The sequence below is a fragment of the Poecilia reticulata genome, chromosome 2 (assembly GCF_904066995.2).
Source record: "Poecilia reticulata chromosome 2, P_reticulata-male-v2, whole genome shotgun sequence".
Taxonomy (NCBI): Eukaryota; Metazoa; Chordata; class Actinopteri; order Cyprinodontiformes; family Poeciliidae; genus Poecilia; species Poecilia reticulata.
In genome coordinates this window covers 30,830,671-30,855,271 of record NC_088831.1, presented here as the reverse complement: position 1 = coordinate 30,855,271, position 24,601 = coordinate 30,830,671, and the positions used below count along the sequence as shown (strand labels likewise).

The 24,601-nt window shown below is 37.8% G+C and overlaps 1 long non-coding RNA gene across 4 annotated transcripts in view; it reads left to right on the top strand.

Moving 5' to 3' along the window:
- The window catches only part of LOC145550035 (uncharacterized), a 103,897-nt gene that overhangs the window by 16,666 nt on the left and 62,630 nt on the right, over nt 1–24,601 (top strand). For 3 of the 4 annotated variants that reach the window (XR_014085876.1, XR_014085879.1, XR_014085877.1), the window contains one exon: nt 14,835–14,908. This is a non-coding gene — a long non-coding RNA (uncharacterized LOC145550035). Of the gene's footprint in view, nt 1–14,834; nt 14,909–15,338; nt 21,744–24,601 lie in introns of those variants that run through there. The other variant, XR_014085878.1, reaches the window with a different exon arrangement.

The window sequence follows — 24,601 nt, the reverse complement described above, 5'->3', positions numbered from 1 at the left end:
TTTGTATATGATATCAAATTCCAGCTCAAGGAAATATTTAGCTCTACATTTCCAATGTATTTTTTTCTTTTTTCTTTTTCTTTTTTCCTAAAATTGAATTTCATTTCCTTGCATCTTTTTTATTTATTTTTGCAAGAGCCAAAACGCTGTTGCTGAGCTAGCGGCAGCAAAATTATAGCTGCAAGCTAAACAAAGAGGCTAAAATTGTAAGTATTTTTAGTCAATGTGTAACGGGACACAATCTATTCATTCAGTGTGTTTTTGTGTGTTGCCCATACATGACTCAGAACCTTCCTCAGTTTAAATGAATTAATGCCTCCAGTTTGTTATTAATTCTTAAACAAACCCAGTTTCATTATACTCTGTAATGACACCTAAACTGACAGTAAATTGACGAAACAGAAAGAATGCATTATTATTGATCAACAAAGGCTCCCTTTGGTGTTATGTGGGTAAATATGTTCAGACATGCTCATTAAGTTGTCTTATAATTCTCTACCTTGTAAAAGAAGCAGAAAATGCCAATTGTAATGGTTAAAAATGTAAATAACTTCCACCACATATATGCATATTTGGGTACATAGAAATCATTGGATTTTTTTTTTTTCAGCCACTGCATCTTCTTTGTTTACTAAATGGCTACACAAATAAACCACTTGCTGATGCCACAGCATGTGAGTGAGTGTTTTTTATTTTTTTTCCTTATAGGGAAGCATTTACATCAAACCTGTGCATTAAAAAGTACCAACATCTTCCTGTGGTTTCTGAGCCTCCTAATTAAGCATGCATGATGCTTCTCTCCCAGCTGCTCGGCTGCTGAGATGCAGGAGGCAGGTGTATTGAGCCCCCCAGTGAGGCCTGGAGAATGAGAGTGGTATTACGCAGGAGTGCAGGTGTGACATGTTTGGAGGAGTCCAGGTGCTTATTGAGTTATCAGAAGCAGCCACCGCTCGTCTGATTTATCATCTGGGGGTTGGCGATGTCGTATCTGAGTGATAATACATCAGACAACTGAATAAAATGTAAAAAGCAAAAATAATAAATAAATAAATAAAACTATACATCTGTTGGACACGTTGGAGCACCTGAGAATGTGGGGGAAAAAAATCGGCATTGCATTTTAATTTGCGACTGGATTTTGCCAATGTTTTGGCTGCGAATGAATGAAATCATTGAAAACACGTTAACATTAGTGAGAAGATGTTTGGAATCTCATCAACAAGATCTTTGACATAAACACATCTGCTTACCTTTGTATTCTTGAGAGCGCTGTGCCCGGAATGAGCCAGCCCGCCTCCATGAGCACATAAAAATGTACCCAAATTTATGAGGAAGTTTTTATCCCAGACTCAGACACCATCTGATAAACAAGCACTCTTAGCTTGAGGCTAAATAATACTCTTTGAGGTCCTGATTTACAATGCTGTGAAGGATTCATTTGCTTTAGAGCTCTGGGGCTCACACACTTCTGTGATTGGTCATCCGTAAGCTCAAAAAATTTGTGCTTAGATCCAGAGCTTACAAGCTTAAATATTTCTAAATGGACAAACGCATAAATGATCATGGCCGCTTGCTCAGTGTTACTATATTAAAAGAAATGAGCTTTTTTTCAGAAACGTAAAAGGCTTTTAGATTTAGCAAAATCTTCTCAAATTCCTTCTGATTGATGGTCCAACTAAGGCAGCATGTAGCCAATCTAATATTGCTTGTTTTTTTAAGGGGGAAGTCATTGGGGTATTGGTTCACTACATGGCCTCCTAAGAGATCTGATTAAAGGGAAATCCCTCTATGTTTTGGTCTCGCCTTCTCCATAATAAATAGGCTGCACACTGCAAATGGCGAAACTCATTTTACACCGCCGTGCCTGAAATAGAAAAGAAAGTTTGAAATGTCTCTGCTCAAAAGCACTAATTGTATTCCAGCTCTTTTTCCACATTCCTATTTAATATTGTGGAATTTTTTTCTGAAACTGAAATTCACCAAAAATGACTACTTCAACTGATAAACATTAAGCTAAAATTAAACAATATTTAATAATAGTCACTAAAATCTAGCAAACACTCTAAAAACTAATTCAAACTAACTGAATTAGACAAACAAAAAAAACACACAAGGAAGTAAAGCCAAACTTATCTTTTTAGGTGCAAAATTTTAACCAAATCTTGCACCAATATTCAGCTTATAGTGAATATGAACTGAAATTCACCAAGAATGGACAGTTTTTGCTCCTTACCCCCAAAATGTTAATTCTATGCATGTTATCTTTGTCCTTTTAAAAATAAATAATATATTTTTTGACAATATTTAATTTATAAAAGTAAAACCATAAAAAAATTCCATAAAATATTTTTTATGGAATGCTTTTAAAGGGCCATTTATCATCACAACAATGCAACTTGCAAGACCGTCGCATGAGATAAAGGATTCATTAACATAAGCAATACATTTGTAAGCTGTTTTCAGAAGAATAACAATTTATCTGTTTTTATCACACGTTTCATCTCCAATTTTCTTGTTTCCAATTTTCTTGTAACTAACATTTTATTACAATTCCTTAATTAAAAATACATTCATTTTCACCTCTGTTGAGTTTAAAATTTGACATATATTTTCATCTAAATAAAACTGAACAGTTACATTTTTGAAAAATGCAGCTGCATGTAAACATGTCACAAAGGCCGTCATGAATGAAGGCCACCTCGATAAGGATCTGAACCTTTATTGGTCACGATTGCTTAAATATCACATAGCTTAAATTGAAATCATACACCTTTCCAAAACCGTATTCATCCTTGCATCAAATGCGCTCCATTTAAACACAAGTGGCTAAGCAGAAACTATTACATTTTTGGCTTATTTGTTTCGTGCTTTGCAGAGTTGTTGTCAGTGCTCGGAGACATCTGTTTTAAACCACCGTGTTTATTCTGCGTTTATGGGGTTGTGAGAAGGTCGTGATATTGTTGGGTCATATTATAGTTAATTGGCCTAAGGATGTTTGATCACAGCTGCTGGGAAATTAAAGTGAGATTGAAAGCCCCTGATGTCTTGTAATTACTGTTTCATGTTGTGTAGTCTCACTCACCAGCAGCATCGCTCCCTGATAAATGGGCAGTAAAAGCAACAATAGACAAAGGACAATTCAGAAGAGCTGAGGTAGATCCCTTTAACGTCAGAGCTTGACTCTGTTAAAAATTAGCACTTTTTTTTTTTTCCATTATCTTTTGTGTCGTGCATTTGTAACATCAGTAGAATTACATGGTTAAATCTTGTGTGACCACAAGCAAGTATGAGGACAATTAACTACACAATTATGGAAGCGTAAAAGCATGTTAGGCAAAGGAAATGTTCCGCCCAGTGTGTTCAGGCTGCGCTCCAAAGAGGAGGAGGAGCCGCATTGAAAACAAACCGCTGTCCCTGATATCAGCTGGTTAATCCGCTCCTTTTAGTGGCTTTATTGGCTCATTCAAGAGGGTCTGTTGACATTCCCCCTGCCCTGTTAAAAGGCGACTGCATCTCAAGTGAAATCTGGAGTGTTCTTTACACAGGCGGGGAGCCCCATGTGGCTCCTGCCTCCCAGTGGGCCTGTGATTTTCCCGCTTTAAGTGTCTACTGTCAACACTAATTTGTCCCTCTCCTCCTTCGCCCCCCTCCGGAGAGAGACACTCTCCTAAAGTTTTAATAAAAGATCAGCTATAACTCCCTGTTTTCTGAGGGTGAGACAACTGCGTTAAAAGCCACAGAGGCAATAAGATGCCAGGTAATGATTACAAGGTTTGAACAGAAGCAGTTACCGATACCACATACTGTTTTACACAGCTCACCCCATGTGTGGGCTATAACTAAAAGCTGCTGCCTTTATGGGGCTATTTTATGAATTGCAGGTATATAGTCTAGAGATGTAGATGAGTCATGTAGTTCTTATCATAATAATAATAATAGAGCAGGAAATGGGGGGACTGCCTGGGCTGCAGCTGAAGGACCTAGCAAATTAGCTCAACTGTAACTTTAGCAATCATCTGCTACATGGAGTTACTTGGAAAACAGAAATGTTGTCAGTTGTATTAGTTCTGCTATGGAAGTGAATACCCCTCTTTTTATTACAAGTTAGTACTACAGGCACTGCAGTACAGCTAGCTGCTAGAGTAAATTAGAAAAGTACTTCTTAAAACTTCCATGAGCTTTTATTTTGCATTTATTGATTTTTTGCTAGGTGTTGCAAATCTTACCAGTGCAGTGGTGGTGCAAATATTAACAGTGCAGTGCCAACTGTGTTTCAGTTAGCACTGCAACACAGACAGCTGCAACATGAAGACAGAAAAGTAGAAGTTTAGACTGTTTTGGCAACATGGCTGAGATCTTACCCCTTTAGGCCTCTCTCAAATTGACGTATCAGACATAATTCAGACATGTAATCTCAGCCATACATTGTTTGTCTTTATCACTTTAATAAGATAAAATTGCTAAATCTGAATGTTCACTTGATGTTGTTATTTCACATGCTAGTAGTAGCACTACTTTACAATTAGCCGCCAGGGAAGGTTATAAATGTAGCAGCTTCAAGTTTCCATATGCCATGATGAATTAATAAATTGTGGAATAGTGTGTGAGAATTAATGGATTGATTTCCCACATGGCATATCTGTTTCCCCAAAAGTTATTTTTAGGAAGCAGCAAAAATAATGGTCAGTTCTAGTCCTTCTACAACTTTTACTTCAGTAGCTGCTAAATAATTTGTAAACCATTTATTGGAGGAGGTTTTCGGCATGTGGCAAATCTGCTGCCCACATAGAGAGCTTTGAAAAATCTGAGATATCATTTCAGTCAAATTAAAACTATTCTCCCCTACAGATTCCTCATAGCCACTTATGAGGTTAAGAGACAAATAAGTTTTTCACACAGGGTCAGGTCAGTTTCATAACCCTTTTTCCTTGAATAAAAAGAATACAATCGTAATCTGACAGCGTTTTGTAGTTACTCAGGGTATGTTTGATATTAAAATATGTTTGACGATCAGAAACAACATTTAAATGAGGCACAAAAAATCAAAACAAATACCTTTTTACTCATTTTATTATAGACGTTACTAAAACGAATAGTAAAAGAGAGCTAGAAGTGTATCACTGCAGCTGAAGTACACAATAGTTTATGTAAATATTAGCTTATATAAACAGGAGTAAGGAATATTAATTATTTTCATAATGGAGATTGAAAAATATTGCTTTAGGAGTAGGGGGTTGATTCAAACCTGAAACTGACATCCTCTCATTGCGAATATTCAGCCTCTCTATAAACTAGCATTAGCAATGCAGCACAGCTCGCTGCCACAGAAAACGAGAAAAGGGACGGCTTTTAGGTCAACTGCAAGAAGACATAAAATTTTTGCAGTAACTTTAACAGCAACAAAAAACCTTGTTTTGTTTAGACACTGGTTCCTAAAATATTTTTCTTAGTTGCAGGCTGTTACATATGAGGAAAAAATAATTTCCAATGACTGCCATTACCACTAATTTGTAATCCCTTCGGTGATTCTTTTATTCCTCATGTGGCAATCACTTATCACATATAGTCATTGTAGAGGGTATTTCATATATTTTAGTACTGATGTTGCTGAGAACAATGCTTTAATAATGACATTTAACAGCTATGATAACCAGTACATTGATCTTTTGCCAGTGTTTGAGGGACAGTGAGTTTGTAAGCAAACAGAACTAGGAACCTTGCAACAGAACTTAGTTGTCTAAATACTATTTTCAACGTGTTTGGAGTGAGTATGCATACTGCATTTCTTTTTTGTCTGCATTTTCTCCGAACAAGCCTCTGCAGCAAAGGAAAAAAAGCTAATATTCTGTAAATAAAGTCTACAGATTACATATTACTTTGTTGTTTCAAGTCCACAAAATGTATAGTAATAATTTGTTCCATGTCATTTTTTTAAAATGACATTTTTTAAAAATAACTTTATTATAAAGTTATGCTTTTATTTGTTGCTCGATATTCTCTCGCCGCATCTGCTTTTCTCCACTCCTTTTAGCTCTGCACAAACTGAAAATGAGCTGTTGCCTGCTAAAATTCCTTAGTGTGATTCATTGCTGTTTCTTTCTTGAAGATTAATAAGAGCAACATGATTGCAAATAATAGTTTCTGACATGTTTTGCTTGAATACCATTTCAAAGCCTGATAAAGTAATTTGCTCCATTTCATTTATTTGCACTTGATCTCTAAAGGAAAATCAATGGAAAAAAGTAATTTCTCACCTGCCATTTAACCAAATTCCCATCAATGTGAATGATGGGTAGCGGGTAAGGCGGTCAGGAGACTTTCTTTTCAATTATCCCTGACTTGTTTACATAGTGTTTTGTTCACCTGCTTGATGTGAACATACAAATCTCACTTGGGTTCTGCGGCTATAAAGGCAGCTTAATGCAATTTCACTTCAATGGTAGGCAAGAACCATGTAGAAAATTGTTCAATATCTCAGTCGAAGGCCAATTTTCGCTGCATTGTTTTGGTACACGGCGTATTGTAGTGATATGGTAATGTAATATGCATAATTCATACACCTAGTTCCCCCTTCTCATTTTTGATTCTGGGGTCCTGCCTGTTCATCTGCAGCTGAATTAATGCTACATTGTCCATTAGGTGGCCATAAGACAGGGCAATGCTATCACATTTGGACCGAGCTGAAATTCCCTCGAGACGCATGGTATTCGTCATCTTTCCATTTTTGTATACGGGCTGTACAAGAATGGCTTTGCAAAACACTGCATTTCTCATTTCGAGCGAGGTCTGATACCCTTTTAAATGGGGTTGAGATAATAATTCTGTCGTAAATGAAAATGTTTCCACATGTGGCTGTTTCTCATAAACTGTCCAAAAAAATATTTTGTTTTTGCTTTGCTTTGTGCTAACTGTGTTTTTAGCCTGCTCTTCCCTCAGGTGAATTAGTGGCTGGAGGAACACAAAGAAAGCGTTAGATGTGGCTTGTTATCCTCTCCAGGGTTCACTTAGAGAGCCCCCACACTGCTGTAGTTGTGACCTTCATAAGGCACCAGTCTCCCTGCTGGGAACACACACACACCACAATGAGCACATCCACTCCACAGCCGGCACTCATTGGGTCATGATGGGGCTAAGCAGTCCCATTAAAGTATGCTCATCTTGGCTGGGATCACGTGCACAAAGCGTAGAGATGGACTCCAGCCAAGAGGTCTTGGGCCTGTGGTTTCCTCCTTTACAGTAACTGAACCATGCTAGCAGATACAAAAGAAAGTAAGGATGCAGGGAATTACGGCTCTATTTTATGTTTTATCTCTGTATATCCGTGTCAACTTTTCCTCTAGACACCATTTTTACGTTGCTTCAGACAGAGTTCAGAGTATTATAAATCCATTTTTGGACATGCAGTGGTCAGTTTAATGATCATTATTTGGCTCAGTTGGTAAAACAAGGGACTGAGGTGAATCAATGATCGATCTTACTACATGACTTGATTCATGGGTTGCGCTGTGATAAATGGCCATCTTACCCTCTGGGTAACTGTTGTGGAATAATGTGAGGAAGTCCTGATAAGATTATATTTTTATCTGTGACTTCAGTGTTTCATTAGTTGATCAGAAGCTCCATGCAGCCTTTTGTATCTCCTGTTGAAGAAAACATGCTTTCTTATGCTATTATTCAACATTGTACATAATAGCAAATATTAGCTACTTTAATCAACACTTGTTGATTATGGGTTATGAAAACTCAAGTCAGTCTCATAGGTTAGCAATTAAAGCCGCAGTTGCTGTTATAAGCAAAATACATTTTACATTTTGCTGAAACTGTCCCCATGTCGTGTCAGTATGAGATAATTTGTGAACAAATCGAGCTCCTCTGCCTCTTCCCTGTGAACCTACTGCCATCTGTAGAAATTTACTGTTCCGTCAGAAACAACCAATCAGATCCAGGATGAGGGTCTTAGCTCTGTCAATCACGTTTGTGATTCCCCACAGCAAAATCTGCAGAATGAATGCATAGATTAATAAGCATGGCCAAACATGCTGGAAGTTGTTTCTCCACCACTAGCGCAGAATTAAAAGTAATTCCAGGAAGAAGAGAATATTTCTTATGCTTCAAGAATTGATAGCTATGAATGAATCAACAAAAACCTGACACTTTGCTAAACTTCTGAACATACTAATAGTGAATGTAATGGACAACAAAATCCAAAAAATTCTAATGAGCATTTATGTGAAAAATGGTCTAGATTGGTAGATGTTGACATGGTTAGACTGAAAGGAGTTATGTTTGGTTGGTTTTATGTTTATTTACACGTTTATTGAAAAGTCATTAAAGATTTGTTTTAGACATGCTTAAGCCTAAGCCTAGAGCCTTTTTGGACAAGGTTGCTTTATTTGGTATAAATCTCGACAAATTACACAGGTCTAACTCATAGTTATGAACTTTTAAAAAATGCTGTTATTCCTTACAGTATGTCTAATCTGCAAGACAAACTTCTTTGTAATACATTATGAATTGAGGAAAGAACAAATATTTTAAAGTGATCAAGAATCAGTTTCATAGTCAGATGGTCATTTGAACTTTGACTATTCTAAGAGGGAAAGTTACATGACAGAAGACAAAACAAGATAAAAACAAAGTTTCCGAGTCACCAGATCAATCCATCATCTGTCAGAATCAGGTTGCTGATTCTGACAGATGATGCACTTTGGCACTAACCAAAGTGCCATCTTTGGTTAGAGCCATGCTGTCTTTCACCTCACTTTTTGGAATTGGATTGGTTTCTATTGAAGTATTGTTTCCATCAATGACGGATCTCTTTCCAAATAGACAACTTGAACATAGCATACCATACCATCTAGCAAATATTAAAATGAACTGGATACCAACCAGTGCAATTCGTCCTTGGTTTCGCATGGTGAACCACAACTTCTTCGTTGCACTAGTTTTTTGAGAGCTTGGTTCTATGTCTTCAACCGAACAATCAAACTTGGATATTTTTTGTTTAACAGCAAGTTTACATTGGAAGAAATATCACCATATTTTGGCCACGACGATGCTATTTTACACATTATGTGTAAACAAAAAACAGTAGACCAACAAATTAGAAGATCTGGAAAATGTTTTTTTTCCCTTTTTTTCCAAAAACTAACTTATTTTTAGAAATCAACTAATGTATGAGTTAATTTTTCTTTATCATAATATATAGCTGGCCATTTGAAGTAGGCAAAAAAAAACCTCTGTAGATGAAAGGCCAGAATTAAGAGGTGTTTGTTACTACAACAATATGACAGGAAGAATAAGACATTTTAAATATATAGTATTGAGCTGCTGCATTGTTGGCTGAATAAATCTTCTGAGATTGAAATATTAAGTCCGCTAACTGCATATCCGCCAGTATGTTTTCCAAATTTTTTTATTAGTCAAATGAGTTTAAAGTTCCCCCCTCATCACCCTCCCTCTCTGTGGTATGTAGCTTCAGTGCCATCTTTGGTAAGACCATGGACATGTGCAATATCAAGTCAGGGATCTGTCTTTGATTCTGGCTGATGGGAGAGCGAGTTTCACCTAAAGGTACTGAAGCAAAGAAATAAAGGTATACTACACTGCTTGCGAGGAGCAATCGGAGGAGGGGCGTTCACATTAAAAGTGTCTCTCTAGGTAGCTGACATGACGGGACTAGTCAGACGTAAATAATGACAGACGGAAACTATCATGAGGTCTGTGAAGCATCCTCGTGCTGCCATCATTTTCTGTCTAACCTTGCATTGCCAGCAGCTCACTGGCTCTGGAAATCATTTAGGAGGCAGACTAACGATGCTGCCAGACCCGAACACCCGTCGCAGGGATTTGCATGACTTTGGGTCAGCTAAATAGGATTTGTACTTAAGGAATAAGTTATTTCCTTAAGTAACAACTTTACCTTGATTTGCAATAATTTTAAAACGCGTATAATTCACACACACTGCACATTCTAGTTTAATAACAGTTGGGATGTGTTTTAGTCCTGCCTATCCGTGCAGGTATGTTTGTTAAAACGACTGCTGATGAGGAACACAGGACTCATTTTTCTCTTTAAGTGCACGTGTCACTTTTTGAGTGGGGGCAAAATGATGATGCAAGAGGACTTAAAGGTAATATCAATTCATTGAATGACCTCCAAGGGTTTGCTTTTTAATTATATTTTGTTCATTTGACACAAAGCTGCCTTACAACCTGTAAATGAAATTTACATCAGACTTCATAAAGGTTGCAATTGAGAAAGATGGACCTAATCTCACTATGTTTATTCCTGCACTGCAGCGAGAGAGATGAGCAAAGTCATTTCACTTGGGTTTTTCTTCACATTCAACCTAACATTTACCAAACAGCATTCATATAATTGCTTTGAGGCCATAATACCTTCACACTGATTTTATATTTCTGATTAGGTCATCTGTTGCTTTAACAAGTAATGAAATGGACATAATTCGCAAAGTGGGTTTAAATGAGATATGTAGTAGTTAAGTGATATAAATAATTTCAATATCTCCATTCATTCATATTGTCCTTACTAACTGGATTCTTTCTGGAGGACAATAACAATGTAAAACAGGAGCCCACTTTGCTACATGCTGTAATTAAAATCATCTTTGGGGACATGTTTTGCTCTGCAGATTTGAAACTTAAAAAATGCCATAGTCTTGTATTTGCATAATATACAATAAGTCTCACTCAACAAATTTATTAGTCTGGAACCTCGAAAAGCCGTGGCAAAGCAACTTGGGTTTTATAATTGGCATCTTGTGGTTTCCTTTCCTGAGGAGAAAGAGGATTTCACATGCTTTTATAATAAATAGCATATTTAAGCACCCAGGAAATCACTGCAAGACATCCATCCTACATCGTTTCATTTATTCTGGTGTGTTTAATTAAAGCTAGGGAAACTGTGTGTCTGAACAGCGTCTAATGCCTAGGACTGGTTATTAGATATTAAATTGATGCATAATTCAGGCAATTAAGAAAGTAATCACACAAAGTAATGTAATGGAAGTTAATTATTACTGCATAAGCAAACAGTTCATCAATGCTAGTTAAGCGCTGCGACTGCATCCCTAATATGCTCACAGAGCACGGAAATTCCTCTCCCTCAATGTTTTGATATGCCGATTACACATTCAAGAGGCAGATTAGTGACAACAGAAAGCAGGGCCTATCTATCTATCTATCTATCTATCTATCTATCTATCTATCTATCTATCTATCTATCTATCTATCTATCTATCTATCTATCTATCTATCTATCTATCTATCTATCTATCTATCTATCTATCTATCTATCTATCTATCTATCTATCTATCTATCTATCTATCTATCTATCTATCTATCTATCTATCTATCTATCTATCTATCTATCTATCTATCTATCTATCTATCTATCTATCTATCTATCTATCTATCTATCTATCTATCTATCTATCTATCTATCTATCTATCTATCTATCTATCTATCTATCTATCTATCTATCTATCTATCTATCTATCTATCTATCTATCTATCTATCTATCTATCTATCTATCTATCTATCTATCTATCTATCTATCTATCTATCTATCTATCTAATGTGTAGTGGGATGCTCTGTGACAACACAACCCTTCCTCTGGGGGTTCAAATACCCAAAAATCACATAAAACGAACAATTTGGTGACCAGACGACCCCTCGCTCTCCCTCGCTCTCCCGCTCATCCTCTTTTGAAGACATGCGATAAAACAAGACCTTCCAGCCTCTGGTTGTTTTCCAGAGTATACATGCGTGTCACAGTTGACCTTTTTCCGGGGTCAGGCTGCTTTTATATTGGCTGACATGTTTCCAACTTAATAGAACTGTTTAGCGTCGATCCCCAGGGTCCCAGTATTTATTAAGCTGCAATGAGTTGCATCTGTCCGCTCCAATCAAAAGGACCAATCAGTTGAGGTCAGACGGGTAGTAGCGGAGAAAAACGGACGTGCAGCACATGCACAGCGATGCATGCTTAACACGGGCAACACAAACACAAAGATGCAGACGTTTGCATCTTGCAGCATGGATATGCACGCACAGAAATGTCTTAAACTGACCTTCTCAGAAGCCTATTTCTTGTTTTTAAATTGACCATTGTGTCACTGTTGGCTTCTCATCTTCTGAGTAAATGTGTAGTTTAAATGTCCGTCAGGGGTTGTTGGAGGTTGAGCAGCATGTGCCCCTGTGTGACACCCTTATTTCTTGTTTTCAAAGTAGTTTCTGAGGGCTATTGATTTACCTTTGTTCACCCAGTGTACAACATCCCATAATGCCGGTCATTTTCTTAGACTGATTTTAAGCTCCTGTCTGGTAATCAGGGATAATTGTCAATTATCACAAGGAGCCATCAGATCAATTACTGCAAAATCAATGCAGCCACTTGACTTCTGCTGCTCATCTCCTGTAGCCGAACAACCACCTGGAGTTGTAAAGAAGCTTGTGAATTTAAAGACGCCTATAAAAAGTAGTATTGTTTTGTGATGCTGAAATATCATTGGGATGTCTTTTTTTTTTTACAGCCAAGAAGTTGAAATAGTAAAGCATCAAATGCACTTGTTGTTGCCATTGCTGTCTATTTTTTATTTTTTATTCTTTGTTTGGAGCTAATGGAGACAAAACTATTGTTACCTCTTAAACTGAGGGCTCTGTATTATATCTGTTCGTTTTTTTATGAGCAAGGCTTGAAAGAGACGGCCTCTATTCCTGGTTGCTGAGATGACTTTTGTGATGAAAGTTAATACCGGCAGAGTTCTGATGTCCTTATTTTCCTCTCAGAGGCAAGAATCCACTTTCACCTCATGAAGGAAAGATGCCATCGGCCCGAATGGCTTCCTCCGCGGATGGAAACAAATGTGCTGCTGTAATGGAATAGCCCGGTCCGCAGCCTAATGTATTATCTGCTTCTCAACGTATTTATTTACACTCAACTACTCCACAAATTGTCTTGTCATCTTAATGGGGTAGGATTAATCTGTGTCCATGCAGGCTTAGCCGAATAGGAGAGAGAGAGAGAGAAGAGAGAGAGAGAGAGATAGACTCACCTTTTTCCAACTTTGTTCGAATGCTCAAAGGGAAAGTTAACTCATTGATGTCCATTCTTTAGGATCTCATTCACTGAGATCTCCTTAACCTTTGGTTTCTATTTGTTCTGAAACCATCAAATCCAACAATGTAAATGACACAAAATGTTAGATTTGCAATGCATTGCTGCTTAGAAGTTTATGTATGCTCATTTTACTGATGAGGCCCGTGAGGCTTGTAACGGTGCATTTATGAATAGTTTTTTTTCTCAGGGCCAACCAGTAGCGGGTTTCCAAATTAGGCAATATAATATTGCATCTAGAGTGCTCCTTCCCACAGGAGCAACAAAAATACTTAAAAATTAAGTTATTTTATTGTTCCCGACTGTGATGTCAAGTCAATAGGGATTAAACAGCCTTTGTGCTGTTCGATGGAAGAACCGCAAGAAAAAAAATGGCTATTTATAGTTATACCCAAAATTATTTGCTAGTGTAGTTCAGCCAGATTCAACACCAGATTCTCTCTTTTTCTTTTTTTTTTTTTTACCTGCATGCTTCCTTTGATTGGAAATAGAACTGATAGTGAAGCTTTGAATGACAAAAAATTAGGGTGATGGAATTTAAAGATACATTTTCAAAAGTCCAGAGGAAACAGGCAAAATATTGGTCAATAAAAATAAGAGGACTTTGATTGCTGTAATGCCAATTAACATTGTTCCATTTATTATCAAGACTGGATTTGATGTGAAATTAGTTGATGTCCAAGCATGAACTTGGTTGAATACATGTTTTATTTGGACAGATTAAAGAAATAAGAAGAAAGCCTATATCGTCCTAAAATATTTAAAAGGTGAGAGTGGCCTTTTTTTAACCTTGTCTAATGTAGCAATTGCAGTATTAGCAACTCCAGTATTAAGTAACACAATTTTATATTGATTTCTTTTTCTTTGGGGTTCTGCTTTTATTTTACTTAATATGTTTGCCTTTATCTCATAATTAAATATGTAAACTTGTGCTCACCATATAAAACACTATAACTTAGTAGCAACTACTAGCTACACACAAATCTGCAAAACAAGATATACATACATCTACATACATACATACTAGATCACAAATACAGTTTGTGTTTAAACTCAGCCTAACCCCCAGCCTAACACATTTGCTAGAGTTAAGAGCTGACCCAATGAAGTAACTTGAATTTGCTGAACTAGCTCTAATATTTCACTTACTTTGTGAAATCACCTAGTATCTATGGCTGCAAAACAGACCCAGAGCATCATACCTCCACCTCCATACCTTGTAGTTATTACAGTGTTCCTGATAATATTCTTTTTGTTATTGTTGCAAAATCCTTTAGTCTATTCCTCGTCAGATTCTAGAAGTTTTCTTTAGGACACATTTGACTGATCTATGTGGGCAGCTGCTATATTTGATTTTGGCTTCACCCTCTCATTTCATGTCACAGTTTAACTTGTCTGATCCTGATAGCATTACTCTGTGATATTTTGTGTTATTTGTGATTTGCCACTGCACATTTAATCAAGTATCATTGGAGACATGTGAACATATTCATATTGTAAACGGGGGTTGATTAGAAAAAATCTTGCTTAAAAGTCTTTTTGTCATAAAATAATTTTATTCCAGACAAACACAAGTTATAATACATTATTTGAAACTCATAATAAATATTGCATTCATGCCCATGATGAGTGTATGTAATCTTCTGACCGGCACTGTATTTGGACTTTAAATTGTCTCTTTCATTGCAGCCATAAAGTGTCTTATTCAAGGACAAACCGTGCAATTCAAAAGTGAGGAAGGACAAGCTATATAAAGACAAATGGTAAGGTCATCATTAAATCTATTGCTGCATCTGTAATGTTTAATACACTGCGCATTGTGTCTACATATTAGATATTGAATCCTTGTTTAAGACGGCTACCCCAATCATGTTGTCCATTTCGATAAATGTCAAACGTGCTGTAATAATTTTCAGTGAATCTTGCAGAGATTGTCATTTACCCGGTGTCCAAACTGCTCATATTTCATCCTCACCTGAAAGAGGCTGCCATTGAATATAATCACACACACACCTACTGCATCAGACCAAGAGAAAACAGAGTGTGCACTTTGTGCACAGCTATTTATATCAATAAGTCCCGTGCTGAGAGGCACAAAATGAGCGTTTAAGCTGCAGGGCCCAGAGAGCGCAGTAGCAGGTGGGCAGGCTGCGTTGAGGTGCCTGGGCTGAGGGGGTGTCCACTCTTTTACAGGTGTTGCCCATCTCGTTGTGCGTCCACGGTTCTGGGAAGGTGTAGGTTTGGGAGAGAGTGGGACAGCTGGAGCTGCAGGCGTTGGAAGAGACGGGGGGAAAAAAAAGAAGAAAAAAAAAGGGAAAGGAGCCTCCTCTCACTGTCGGGGCCTCCGCAGGTCAGTGCCTCTACCCAAAGGGACGGCAGAGCGAAACGCCATCAATTCACAAACAAAGGAGCCACTTCACCCACCACAAAGGAAACATATGTGATAGAGCCGACTCCCGAGCCGCAGCTCACTTTAACATGTCAGCTTCTCCTAATTAGCTTTGTTAACTCCCTCTGCTGTCTGCCCAACTGAGGCCTCTTCCAGTCACACGGCTGCTTTGTGTTTACAAGGGCAAATGTTTGGACCTGCTCCCAAAACAACACTGTAAGATTTTTAATCCTTCCTAAAACAAAACACGCGCAGACCATCACCTGAACAATTACCATGTAACACACGGGCTCCAATGAGTCGATATTGATGTATTGATCACTATTGTGCAAACAAGCAAAGCGTTTGTACGGTTTCACCGCAGAGATTTACATAGCCGTCTCTTCACCGCGTGTCTGAGACGAGTTGTGTTGGATGAAAACAGCTGCTCCTCAATCTTTATCAGAATGTTTTGGAGTCATTACTGGCCAGCCTTCAGACTGTGGGCTGCCATGCGTTACATGTTGCAGTCCACACTGGGCCTCATGTGACCCCTGCTGCTTACCCACTGGCAGTGCAATTTAACCAAGCTGATGACATGCAGCATGACATCCCTCAGAGAAGCGTCCCACTCACTGCCTCGTTTGGGGGAATCAGATGGAGAGGTCGGGGCGGGGGAGGTGCGGCATGGTGGGGTGTGTGAACCTCTGGGTAACTGGCTGACCTCTCTGGCGAGAAAATCAAACTGCTCTTTGATTTGAGAGATGTGTGTTTGTTTTTGTGTCATTTTTTTCAAGCGTATGGCTCGGGAAAATTGAAGGAGGATAAATGTAAAAAATTTTCAGCATAAAATTAATTTGGCATTTTCTATACTCCATAGATTGTGATGTGAGTGAATATCATTATCATAAGCCGAGCTCTGGTTCAAACACTGGGTGCACCTGACAGCTGACACAACACAAAATATTTAACACTCTCAGTGTTTACAATTTTGCAAGCTCATTTTGACGGAAGATGGGAGAATGCTTGAATTAGTACAGTGGTTTTATGTTGGCCAAGACGCATAAAGAGAAGACAGCTAAACCAATATTAAAAAATGCAGTCGCTGGCCCTTGAGTCTGCCAGATAGTCCAGCACTTGAGAAACACTCGGCATAGAGGAGTGTGACTGCTGCCGGCTGAGTGTCATGATCCCAGGATTTCTGCTTTCTCTTTGACAGGAAGGTCTGAAATTTCTGGGTTAAAAGTTCTCCGAGATTATATCTCAAAAGGCTTCTGCGATGATGGCTCACGACAGCCGTCGCTTTTACGAGTTTTAGGGAATACTGCTAAAATCTCTTTACGGCAGAGAACTCCACAATAAATATGGGGAATTGTTGTTATTTAGTTCATGTTTGGCTGCTTTAATTGATTTATCGAACTTCTGATCCAGGTAATATTCATTAAAACTACGTTCACTTAGCATCTCTGATTAATATCAGGATCTTGGAGGTGTTTTGTTTGTGTCTGGATTTAACAAAGTATATAATACATTATGCATATTTGTCACGTTAATAACCACAGTGAAACACAAAGTAACATAAAGAACAGAAAGAAAATCTTACAAATGGGTTTTTATTTCATCCAAAATATTTAAAAATGCTAATATAAAAATTAATTTGTGATCCTATAAAAAGTTTGACTCAATGAAAAAGAAAATATCCAAACTACACACATACAACTAAACCCATGAGATTGAAATAACACAAAAACACACATGTGGGTAACTTATATAATAGCTTGGTCAAATCATTTACAAACAATAGGGGAAGCACAGCTAGACATCACTGCTAGCTAAATACAAATTGACCTAACTAAGCCTAAAACACCCTTCAACTCACAACCACTTGGAAATCCTGCTGAGCTTCCATTGTGATTTAAAAATCCTCAGTTCAACAGCAAAAACAAAACAAAAAAAAGAAACAAAGTTAGTATAACAGAATATATGTTAAAAACCACACAGTGCTTCTGTGTTGTGCTTGAAATAATTAAATTCATGAATAAAGCAGCTTTTAATGACAACACAGAATAACCATAACTAAAGAAATGAGAGTGTGGACTGATGTTACCCATGTGTGACAGAGGCTAACACAACCACAAACTTCAATGCATATAATTAGGATTTTATGTGATAGACCAACACAAAGTAGCGCATAACCATAAACTGCAGTGAAAATAATAAAGTGTGGCATGGATTTGCATTGAGTCCCAGTTACTCTAATCACACAGAAAGAAAAGAATGCAGTTCAAGTAAACCAGCATCATGATGACCAAGGAACATAGCAGACAAATTAGGGATACATTTGAGAAGAAGCAATGTTAAAAATCTTTTTAAGTTTTGAACATTTCACAAACTTCTGAAAATAATACCACCAACTCATGGGCATACACCTAAACTTACAAGCTTGGGATAACAAGAGCAATAAGCAGAACAGCAGCTAGTTTGATGGAGCTACAGAGACTTACTGCTCAGGTGGAATCATTTGTTTACTGTACAACTGTTTGTTGTGCACTTTAGATAAAATGTAACTTTTTGACTCTCATGTCAATAGCATGTCTGGCAGAACTCTGACACCCTGAATTACGCCATCCCCACCACGAGACATTGTGTCGGCAGCATCATATTGTCGATATGTTTTTCTTCAGCAGATACTATGAAGCTGATCGCAGTTGATGTGCATTGTATTGCTGCATACTTTAAATTCAATCCAATTCAAATCTATTCATTTGTCACTGAATTCTGTTCAGGTCAATTTAGTTAATTCTCGAGCAATACAGTCATCACAGTACATAACATTCAATTTAAATTATAGTTCAATATTTATGTGATGAACTACCTCTGACTGAACTGATGTCCATCACAATTGTTTTAGACAAAATAAATGTATACATATTTGTTTTAGGGTCACAATTTAATTTAAAGCTTTCTTTTCTCACAATCTATAGCTGTCGCGCTTCTTCAAGAATCTGAATACGAATATTTACCAAGCAAATGTGTATCAAAATATGGCATTATTCTCTGATAGGTGAAGCATATACTTTGACATGCCTCAGCAGGCCAATGTATTCTACACACTCACTGTCAGCTATGACAGCAGGCTGCTTTTTGTTCTTTTTCCTCCTTTTTTCCCTGAGCACTTAGAATAAAAATCAAAAAGTACTGTTGTGGAGGAATACCAAGGTAACAGTCTGGAGATGTCTGGCCAAAAGGGATTTGTCCCTCCAGGTAGAAGGTAGGGGTTGGTATGCCCTGCTGTTTTGCATTTTTGAATTGCTTTGCTGCCCAAGCATGCCTCATGCAGGCCGGGGCTCCTGAAGTGTGTCATGGCTTTCTGTGACCGCTGTATGGGAGCCTTGCTGTTGGACTTTACCCAACAAATATGGATTATGTTAAAACGGGCGGCGAATTGACGGGGATATGCTAATGAGTCCCAGATGGGTACGCAAGGAGCGGACGACAGGGACATGCAGGCGCTGTATGGCAGAGCCAGTGTTTGGCAGGTCCATCATTCCGTCATTAAAGGCCACATTATTACTTACAACAAGGCTTGCATGACAATTGCTGGAATAAATGCAGTTCCTCTGAGAGTAGCCTGTTGTGTCCTTCAATTTCTATTTGCTTCTCATTTTTTTTGTCCTGTTTTCTTCATCCTTGCAAATCTGCACTCAGCTGCTGATGCTGTGAATCTTGGTGCTGTGTAAGAGGCTTTGTGCTTACCTCGTTCGAACATCAATAAGACAGCCCTATTACTAGCTGAGTCCATTCATTAATATAATGAGATGGTTTTTGCTTTAATTGATAACCGATTGGTGTTGATGAGACATTATGCACTTGTGGATAAGATATTTCGCTGCATTTTTCCTACCCTGAACTAAAGCACCTGCTTATTTGTTTTAAAGAAGCAGGTCTCCTTTGGAGCTTTTCTGTTTTTTTCTGCTGTGCACTGGGCTACCAACAAGCTGTCCCCTCTGCATTATTATTGAACTAAGGCATTAGGTTTTCAGCTGCACAAGCAGAAAGATAATGGTGGCTTATGTGTAAGTGCACATTTGGGACGGCCTTTGTTCTTTTGACATAAACAACCACATAAGTGACGGGATTAAAGGAAGCAACTAAATGAAGCAAACTGAGATTTGCACAACATTTAAAAGAAAAGCATGATAGTATCTAAAAAACCAAAAACAATTTCTATTCAACTGCAAATCCAAAAAACTTAGTTGCTGCACTGAAATATTTAACCAAAGTTATGAATCATGGTGATTATTAAAAGTATGATGACATAGTGCAATATAAAAATCCAGCTCGGGGCAGTCTGCGTTGCGACGTCAGTCTGCGAAGATGAATATGTGACGTTGTCTAATGAATGTTGAGAAATGTAATATTATTGGCTCAGGGCACAAAATACAAATAAGGTTAAATGAAAGGATAATGTAAAACCACTTGGGGGTATTAATTGGTTAAGGGGGAACATGAGTCCTCCTTCCAGTTGAGGAAGCTCAACCCCTTTCACATAGCTGAGAATAGATAGCAAAATTTTGGGTTTCTACTTTGAGTAGAACATACAGGGTGCTGTGTGTTGCAGTAGATAGTATAGAAGCCCCATATATGGAGGTTAGATATCTTTGCACTGCTGCTCTAATAGAAATAGCTTTTGCACCTATAGGAAGCTAAGAAGCACATGCTAACTTTTGCGTCATTAGTGGCTAACAGTCAGATGCTAATGACTTACAAATTATTTGTATCTTGTCTGTTACTGTATTTTTGCTAAAGACCACCCAAATGCGGTCAGATAAGTGGCTTTAAAGCAGCTTAGGCTTCTTCGATGCTTTGTAATTGAGAACTGTTGGTCCAGATAAATGTTTTTACTTTGTCTGTCCAACTCAAGAACCTCTTTATTTAGTACTTCAAAACTAGAGTCTGAAATTCACCAAGTGGGTTTTAAGGTTTAATAACTCACCTTTACACTTTATCTTTAGCTAATAGGCTACTAAACACTAAAAATTACTTTCACAAAGTCAAACATTTCTGCAATACTTTAATAGTATTATTTTACGCACTAGTGATTGAGACTTTTACATTATTTCTTAAAACAAAATAGGGGGATAAAACCCTTCTGGATTCAGTGGTCACTGTCATAAGCTGAAAGCCTTTGACATATTTAGTGTATAACCTCAAGCAAATTCTAATTGATACTGATCTTTAGTACTTTTGAGAAACAGAATGTTTCTCAAAACTAGCACTAGTTCTCTGACTAAAGTGAAGTATGTACGGGCAAACTGTTGAAAGACTGCTATGATCTTTAAGGATTTTTCTGTTCACATACTGTAGAGATGTACTTTGGTGTGGAGTAAATGGCTACTGACACCCCATCCAACCACATCAAGGATTATCATCACAAAAATGACAGAATTAAAGATGTCAAGATTGGCTTTGAACCTCACCCTGGAGACTCCAGCTGGGTGGGTGGAGAGCTGACAGGGGGGGTATGGATGGGGTGTTGACATTTGTTATACACCTTCTACATGTTGTATTTGCTGGGGGCATTGTTAGCACTCACCGCCTCCAGCTCAGGATTTAGGCAGGCCCCCAGCAGATGCAGACTGTGCCCCATACACACACACACAGCCACACAGACACGGTCTCTAAGCGCTCCCGCCTCGCCCCAGCAAGACGAAGAATAGACGCCCAGGGGCAATTCAGCTAGTGTGGATCACTTCAGATGAGGCACATTAAGTGGCTAGTGATAAATTTGGCATGACAATTGCAAACACAGTTGCTTTTGTCTGTAATTAATTCCAGTGGTGCCTGAGGCCTTTCCTGTGTTACAACTGGTGTGGGCCAGAAGTGCTTTCCTAACGAGGCCACATTACAGTCGGGATTATAGCCAACATGAAAGTGTTCTTAGAGGTAATTTTTAGATGTCTAATGCAGAACTAGAGAGATTTATTTAGAGGTCTTGCACATTCTTCTCTATTTTAAAAGCATCCTTGACGTAATTAGTTTCACATGAATGTATGAAGAACCCTGCACAGGATCTGACAATTACAGCTGTTTACTTCAGAAAATTTAAATAGGAGTAAAAAAAAAAAAATTCTACAAACTTTTATTCAACTTTCTTTACAACTTATTACCCTAAGAAAGCGACAGATAATTCATTGTGTGTGATATTTTATAGAGGTAATTAGAGATGTGCAGATACCGATTCCGATCACATAATTATTATTTTTTAATCAAAAGCACTACCGGTTGCATTATGTGGAAGAAGGAACCATGAATTCACCTTAATTTAGACAAAAATTTGTTTTTAATAACTTTTTCCAATAAAAAAACAAGCATTATGCAAATTGTACTGCTATCGGTAATACTATCTTTAACAGACTGATAACACATGAAGGCTCTGAAGAGGCTAAATAATGCAAAGAGTCAAAATAAAACCTCTCAACATTGCCAAAAAATTCAAGTATAAAACTTAACATTCAAAGGCAAATACAGGATCCATTACAATAAACAATCCTGAGTTACTGAATGAAAACTTCCTGATAGCATGGCGGCTAGCTGATTACTGCTAGTTCTGATTGGCTGTTTCTGACTGAGCGGAGTAATTATGCAGAACAGGGAGGAGATCAATTATTTTTTCAGAGATTATCTGTCTCGTGAGGACAGCAAAAGTTTAAATACGTATGTAAAATGTATTTTTTTAAGTTAGATGCTGCAGCTTTAAACAGAGGTTTGGTGTGAGAGTCACTACCAGGTGGAGCAGAAGCGGCGCTCCGTCTGTGAAATATTACTACCTGTAGCGCGTAGCAGCAGTTCAACAGCGAGAGCAGAACCAGCGTCTTACATCGCAGCTCGAAGACTTAAATAATTTTGCAGGTTATTTCTTTAGCTATGTTACCATCATGCTAATCCGGGTGAGTGTGCGCTGCTTTACCTTCTATCTGATCCTCCATATGTCTTTTTTACTGCAGTGAGCCTCGATGTAGCCAAGGCTACATCGAGGCTTGGCTCGATGTAGCCTTACTTGTTTTATGGCATACTTGTTTTATGGCATAAAAACAAGTATGGCATTGTTTTTATGCCATATTAGATTCGTCGTGTTGATGCATTTTGACGTGCTTCAATTTTCCGCCGCAACACGCAAACTTTCCCATTCACTCAGTGCGATATAGTTCCACACAACATCACTTAGAATTTGTTGCTACGCTGTTTGTGCAGTGTGAAGGAAAGAGGAGACCAGCTGCACAGGCAGGCTGCGAAATGAGAAGCAGGTGATCGGTTCGTGTGATCGGCAACAAGAGGCCGTGATCGGCGATCACCGATCATACACTTTTTCACGGAAATCGGCCGATTATGATCGGTGGCCAATCGATCGGCACACCTCTAGAGGTAATTGATCAGATTGAACTCAAGAACCTCTTTATTTAGTACTTCAAAACTAGAGTCTGAAATTCACCAAGTGGGTTTTAAGGTTTAATAACTCACCTTTACACTTTATCTTTGGCTAATAGGCTACTAAACACTAAAAATTACTTTCACAAAGTCAAACATTTCTGCAATACTTTAATAGTATCGGCACACCTCTAGAGGTAATTGATCAGATTGAACTCTAAATTGTGGAAAAAGTAATATTGACTGTGTATTGTCTTTTTGAGTAATTTGAAACATTCATAGATTTTAGATGATTCCCTAACAATGGCTTTTAGGTTGTGGACGTTTTAATCATGGCACCTAAAATGTTTTTTTTTTTTTGTTTTTTTTTTTGAGCTGCAATGTAAGACGCTGGTTCTGCTCTCGCTGTTGAACCTCTGCTACGCGCTACAGGTAGTAATATTTCACAGACGGAGCGCCGCTTCTGCTCCACCTGGTAGTGACTCTCACACCGAACCTCTGCTTAAAGCTGCAGCATCTAACTTAAAAAATTAATTTTACATACGTATTAAAACTTTCGCTGTCCTAACATGAGACGAAAAATCTCAGAAAAAATAATCGATCTCCTCCCTGCTCTGCATAATTACTCCGTTCAGTCAGAAACAACCAATCAGAACTAGCAGTAATCAACTAGCCGCCATGCTATCAGGAAGTTTTCATTCAGTAACTCAGGATTGTTTATTGTAATGGATCCTGTATTTGCCTTTGAACGTTAAGTTTTATACTTGAATTTTTTGGCAATGTTGAGAGGTTATATTTTGACTCTTTGCATTATTTTGCTTCTTCAGAGCCTTCATGTGTTATCAGTCTGTTAAAGATGGTATTACTGATAGCAGTACAATTTGCAGAATGCCCTTTTTTTTTTTTCTTGGAAAAAGTTATTAAAAATAAGTTTTTGTCTAAATTAAGGTGAATTCATGGTTCCTTTTTCCACATAATGTAACCTGTAGTGCTTTTGATTAAAATAATAATAATTATGTGATCGGTATCGGTGATCTGCCCTCATGGGTGATCGAAATCGGTATCGGCAGGAAAAAACCTGATCGGCACATCTCTAATCTAAACGTATAGCAGTAGGTTACCACTAAATACTTTGAGTAGCTAAAGTAAGGAAGGAAAAGCCTAAAAGTGGATTAGTTTAAGCCTTCATTTAGCTCATGTGCACTAGTATCAACACATTTTGATTAATGAAATCCAAAGTTATGTGTTGGATGTCTTCATTAAAAAATAATTTTGCTTTTAACGTTACTATAACAAGACATTGTATTCAAGGAAACTACTTTTTAGAAGATGCAGCCGTCTTGGACTCCACATCATGACCGCCTCTTGCTAGTTCTAGTAGCAGACAAATTAAGAAGATTTTTGAAGAAATTAGCAACTTTATCAAAGAGGTTTAAATATATTATGTTTAAATCTATAGTGGTAGTACATATTTATTTCAGTTACTTATATCTGCTATAAAGAAGGTAACATTAACTATGTTAGTGTGTCATATTCCCTTGTTTTTTTTTTACCTCAAAGCCTTTTTTAGGGGGTCAAAGCCCCCTTTTCCCCTCGTAATTTGTACTGTACTGATCACAGGTTTTGCATGGGGATTTATATCTTTGCGGCTCAAAGCTGT